Here is a 6,666-nt window from a genome sequence, read left to right as displayed (position 1 = left end):
CACTCACGCTGGCTGCTGGCTACACACGGTAGCCCATGGCAACCCACTGCCACAGGGGCTGCAGTGACTCACGGTAGCCCAGCTCCAGGTCGAGCTGTTGTTCAGCATCTTAGCTATAGAGGGCAGTGTCACTGGCCCTCATGTGGGATCCGAACTGGGGCCCTCTGGCGTCCCAAGCCAGCTCTTAACCATCACGCCACTCGGCCGGCCCCCAACTTAAGCTTTTTGAAATCCCAATTTCCCCCACTACATAACGAGAATAATAATATTACTGTATATCTTAATTTACTGAGAATGCAATGAGAAAGCGCATGCCACAGCCCCTGACACATGGCATGTCCATCATAAATTACTGTCATCGTTAATGTCACTTTCACACTCTATTGTATATTTTGATTGATTTATCTATGTGTGTCTAATCTCCCCAGCTAGGTGGTAGGATTATAGAAAAAGATTTTCAGAGTGGATCTTTAATAATGCTACAGAATTCAGCACAACAGGTAAACCTTTAGCCAGGAGTCTGCCTCAGTGTTCAAACTGTAATTTTCTCTCTTTGCATTTTGAACTCTGGTGCCTTTAACAATAACACAGAAGAGGCAATTTCCATTTACTCCACCATACCAGAAGGGCCATTGCAGATGGGCTTATTTATGTGCTAAACAATCAGCTGGTGTTTCTTGAGAATATAAGCATCAGAACTGTAAGAACTTATCAGTCTGTCTCGATACTTCATGGAGGTCCCTGAGTCCTTGGAACATTGCTTTGCCATTGTCTTTTTCTATCTATAAAATTTTGCTTATCATGTTGCTTAAAGTGGGGGTCATTCCTGAGACACCTCTTGTTTATGAGTGCCACTGAAGTGAGGATAGGTTTGCAAAGAGATCGATTCACAGAAAGGAGACGTGGATGGAGGTCCCAGATCCTGCCTCCGAGGCTGTGTGGTGCTGTGGCAAGGGTACAGTCTTCACAAAGAGGCTGGGTTCTGCTTCCAATTTTCTTAGGCTTCACGTGATTTGCATCAATTCAGAAAAATGTTTGTGTGCCTTAATGCTCCCATCCGTAAAATGAAGCATCCCTATTAGATAAGTTATGAACATACCTTTCATTTCTATAATCCTCCATCACAGAATTCAAGCTCGTTGGTACAAGCCAATGATTCTAGATCTCCCCTAAAATGCACACACCCCAAGTAAACTTACCCCAAAGGGCTTTCAAATCCTATTAAAATAATCTCCCTCACACACACACACACACACACACCCTGTTTTATTCCCCAGTACCCCACACCTTTAGCTAATAAAACATATAATAAAACTGAATCTTCCCACTGGTGTGTTTACGATGGGATAAATGCTGTCATTCCCACCATGGCCGTGGTGGGTAAAATACAGAACTTCTCTCACTCCCCAAACTGCCCTTTGATCCTCAGCCTCTTACCACCAAATCAGAAGTGCATCCCCTGCCCGTTAGTACCACCTCCTCAGAAACTAGGCCTAGTTCCATTTAGTGTAATTAGCATTCTCGTTGTTTCCTTCACACTGCAAATCACAACAAAAAAAGATCTCTTTCTGAGTTACTCTGAACACAGGTCATCCCAACTTATACCAACAGTGTTGACCGGAGGCTAAGAAGCGGGGGTCAGTAGAGGATCTTCACACACAGAGGAGTCCACCTTCACAGGGGCAGAAACGACAGAATCAAAGTCTTTATTTTTGGCTTTTCACAGTGAATGTTGGCTTCCCAAAGTGGAGTTAAACAGCTGGCACATTGCCATCTGAAGTAAAGGTTTGGGGAACACGGGGAACTAATTATCTCCCTCATTGTAACACTGACCTGCTGGGAGGTTCCCAAGCAAGAGACTCAAATATCCTAGGGCCAAACCTTTTAAAAGTAAATTCCAAGACCCTCGCCCTACCCCTTCTCATGTGGTTTCCATATAAAAGAATTACAAACAAAACAGTGTATTTTCCCTAGAATTTCATGATAGAAATAACATTCTAATACCTAACAAAGAGCTAGAATATGAACTCAGAATAAAGAACAGCCCTTAATACTGGACACATTTTATTAATAATAATTATCGATAAGTACAAATATAATGACTTTATTAGAGTGAGAATTACAGAGTTAAGTTATTCTTAATATAAAAATAAAAGGAAAACCATCGCTACTTTGCTTCCCCTGTTTTATTTCCCATTTCACCATCAGCTGTGGAAACTGAGTCAGTGTGGATCTGCTGTAAGGGGCCTTACAGTGCCACTGCGGAAACACATGTCCCCCCAACCCATTCACTTTAATGTGATAAAACAGAATTCAGAGTGACAACCAGATGCATGTGCATATCTGTGCTGAAGGGTTCAAAGAGGAAGGTCCTCGTATCAAATGTTTTGTGTGAAATGGAGTTCAAGTTGACGGGCTTTTTTTTTTTTTCCCCTTGGAAGCCATTTTGTCTCTTGTAGCTTCTTTATATTTCAGCATTTGTCATTTCAATTACAGGACCGCATACTATTTTAACACTTTGAACGCAATTTTCAGAAACACGAAGGAAAGAGCAGTAAAGATATTAGGAGGTGGTAGTTAAGACTGAGTTTAGAGGATGGAAACAAACTTAGCATGTTTTTAAAATTTTAATCATGTATAAAGAAAATAATTCCATAGACTCGTCTACAGTGAAGTCCTACTTACAGTGCAAAGCATCGTAAAAGTGAATAAAGTAATATTCTCTAGCCTAGGGTCATAACTGTTATATTATCCAAGTTAAATGACTTATTATGCCCACTTGCTTATTTTAAGAATTGAGGGTGAGAACCAGCTACTTCACCCCCTGGGTCATACTGAGAAACAAAATGAAACATAAATCATTCAGACTCCTCCCAAGAAAAAGTTCAGCCAAATGGAGTGACCTGATTGGTGGAGGCTTATTCAGTCAACACCCCTACTTTGTGTTATATGCTGGATGGTGACTAAAGCACAAGTGACACTTGATCTTATGGAACTTTCTGTCCCTTCCCCATGCAAAGTCAGTGTAGCTCTCTTTATAAACTTATTAATCTTGACTCTTTCTGTTATCGATGATGTTAACCCCACTTGGACTGAGTTAAACGTGGGGGGAGGGGCTTTTCTTCAGCCATATGATCAAAAAGGGCAGGAGGCCATTGGAACCACGTAATGACACAGCAACTAGCCCACATCTCTCTAGCTCTCATGGGTCACCCTCTTGGCTTTATTCCCTCCCAGTAAAGACATTTGTTTCTACCAAGCAGGTGGCAAAACAGGCAGCTCTAGGATTTTATTCTTGTAGCTTTATTGCGAATCCAGTTCGTTGTTCATCTAAACGCCATAACTTCCTTCCCCTTCCTGGCAGAGTACTTACCTTGCTCATGTATTCACATGGACATCCTCCCCATCAAGTTCATGTGACACTGGGGAATCTGACCGTATGCCCCTTTGGAGGTGTGGAGAGGGACAAGGACTTCGCTGGGCTAAGCCAGTCACAGTAACCCCACCCCCTTGTCAACTTTGCATTCTGGAAGCCAGACTTTAGGCTCTGACTGGACAGTGACCCAACTGGCTTGTACTTGGGCATTTGACCTAACAGGGCCCACTTAAAGTTTAATCTGATCTCTTGAATCATTGGGATGTACAATGCTTAATCCCTTTATCGTCGTAGCTAGTTTGAGTCTGGATCTCTGTGATTTGCAGGCAACAGCATTCTAATTGATCACCATCTCGGAGGTGTTGTCTTGGTTGACCCCACTTAGGATAATCATGACGGAGAGCCTTGCTCGCTTGCGTTTGTGTCCTGTGCAAAAAAACAGAGCATTAAAATCCCCAGGCTTGAGTCATGGGAGCCCACCTCCGTGTCTCTGATTTGTAGCTTCCACCAAAACTCACGTGTGGAGGGCCCCTTGATGCAAGACTTACCCTCCAAGTGCAGGGATGGAGGAGCCGAGAGCGATCACGCCCATGAAATACTCATTTGTTTATGGCTTATTGAGGTATAATTCATGTTACAACGTTCATACGTGGAAACATACAATTCAATTTTAAATAAATGTATAGCTATGTAAGCGTCACCCCAATCCTGATTGAGAGCCGTTACATCACCCCAATGGTTTACCCTCTACCCGTGTGTCATCAATTGCACTCATACCCTCAGCGAGAGACAACCCTCCATCTGTGTTCTGTCTCTACAGATTTGCCCTTTCTGGACAGTTCCTATAAAGGAAGCCACACAATGTATGGTCTTTTGCATCTGGCGCCTGTAACTTAGCAGAATGTCTTTGAATTTCATCTGTCTGACGCAAGTCTCAGCAGTTTGTTTCTTTTTCATTGTTGACCACCAGTCCATGGTGCGGACAGCCACGTTTTATTTATTCACCAATTGCTGGATCCTTGGATTCTTTCCAGAGTTTGGGCTATTGCGTATAATGCTGCTTCGACTATGTGCTTCCCTGGTTTTGTGTGGACATATGCTTTTCACTTCTCTTGAGTGCATACTTAGGAGTGAAACTGCTGGGCCGTATGGTAAGTTTTAGTGGGACTTAAACTGCCAAAACATTTTCCAAAGTGCTCCACTGTTTTACATCCCTCCCAGCGACAGACAAGGGTCTCCGCTGTGCTATATCCTTGCCAACTCTTGGTAGTATCTGTCTTTTGAATTATAGCCATGCTAGTGGATAAGTAGTGGTGTCTCACTGTGGCTTTAACTCACGTTTCCCTAATGTTTAATGATGTTGTGTATCTTTTCATGGGCCTGACCTTTTCATGAAATAACGTTCTTCACCTGTAAAATGGAACTCAGCGAAGGAGCCTTACATCTCTGTCAATAATTCTCTTTCCCTTGTGAATAAGTCAGGAAAGGGATGGGCAGAGCAGCCGAAGTGGGGGGGGGGGGGGATGCCTTCCCTTTTATGCAGAAATGGAGGACAGGGAGCCTGTTGTGTTTGTGGCTCACGGGCGACTTGTAGTAACGCAGCATAGCTGGGGGCACTNCTGGCCTGTAAGGATTTGCAGGCCCTGCCTCCTGTGTCTTCCACCAGGGTCCCTTTCTCTCTTTCTCTCCCCTCCCCTCCCCTCCCCTCCCCTGCCCCCTCCTCCAGTCACAGTAGCTTTCATTTCTTTCCTGGAACAAACCACCGCATCTAAAATTGCACACCCTCCTCTGACACCCTCTTCTTCCTCCCCTGCAATTCTTTTCTCCTTGGTAAAGATCACCACTGAACATAGTGTGTGCTTTTAAATTTTATCTGTCTTCACTAGAATGGGTGCTTCACAAGGGCTGGAGTTCATGGATGCCTTTTTTTTTTTTTTTTAACTGGTCCCTCCTGAGTAGCTGTATCACCAGGACATAATTGGCCCTCAAGACGTGTTCATTGAATGGAATGAATGAAGGAATGAAAGAATGAAAGAATCCATCAAGGAATGAGTGAATGAATCAAGTGATAGAAGGCCTGAGTAGAATGCATTTATACATCGTATGTTCTCAGTAATTGTAGATTAGGATTGCTTAATTACTGCCAGCCAGTCAGCTCATTTTGTGTATTTATGTACCCACATGTTAGTGGGAGGTTGCTTGCCGGCACGGTGCCAAGCCAAAGAGAACTGAATGGCTGGCGTTTGGGGTTGTGCATCGTGTGACGGCCATACCCACACACACGCTAAAAAGAAGGGCCTGTTCATACTCACTGCTCCTGCTTCCTTCTCTCTGACTGTTGCAATGGCAGTGTGTCTGTTGTTGTTGTTGTTGTTGTTTTGTTTGTTTTGTTTTTTGTGGTGGGAAGCGGCTCCTACTTTCTTAGATAAAGTACAGCAAACAGGCAGCAAATTATGTGCTTTGGTGGCCGATGGGACTGTTTTCTTCCTGACTTTGATACGTGCGAGGCGAGTTACTTCGCTCTCTTGAGTTTCATGCCTAATGTGTAACAATGAAAACAAGCAAGCAAGTAAACCCATGTTTCTTGCCCTTCTCTCTCTTTGCCATCTTTTTCTCTCTCACCCTCTCCCCACCCCATTATTCTTTAGTAAGATTGCATAAAATAATATATTAAATACCTAACATACATCATGGGATATGTTTATGGTGAAATATATTACTTGTTATGTATGTTTTTTTTATCATAATTGCCATTGATTTGTTATCGTTATTGACTTCACAAAGAATTCCTTCTGTTAGCCAGAAAGTCACAACACAAACAATTATCCCACTGCTTTCTTTTGTATGATTCACACAGTCCAGTCAAGGCTTTTAGAGATATAATCCTCATCTTCATTTTACTGAAGGGCTTTCTGTAGCTCCTGTGCTGTATTTTCAGGCAGTGTCTTAGCACAGATAGCTGAGCCAACCTTTTTTTCTCTTTTTTAAANTAAAATGGAACTCAGCGAAGGAGCCTTACATCTCTGTCAATAATTCTCTTTCCCTTGTGAATAAGTCAGGAAAGGGATGGGCAGAGCAGCCGAAGGGGGGGGGGGGGTGCATGCCTTCCCTTTTATGCAGAAATGGAGGACAGGGAGCCTGTTGTGTTTGTGGCTCACGGGCGACTTGTAGTAACGCAGCATAGCTGGGGGCACTGACCTCAGAGGCAAATGATCCCCTTTGTGACTCAGGCACACGTTGCCCCAGAACTCTGCTTTGGGGAAGACAGGATCCGGGTTCTCTGCCCCACC

The sequence above is a fragment of the Hipposideros armiger genome, unplaced genomic scaffold, assembly GCF_001890085.2.
Source record: "Hipposideros armiger isolate ML-2016 unplaced genomic scaffold, ASM189008v1 scaffold_461, whole genome shotgun sequence".
In the NCBI taxonomy this organism is placed as follows: domain Eukaryota; kingdom Metazoa; phylum Chordata; class Mammalia; order Chiroptera; family Hipposideridae; genus Hipposideros; species Hipposideros armiger.
Note: the sequence above shows the minus strand (reverse complement) of the source record.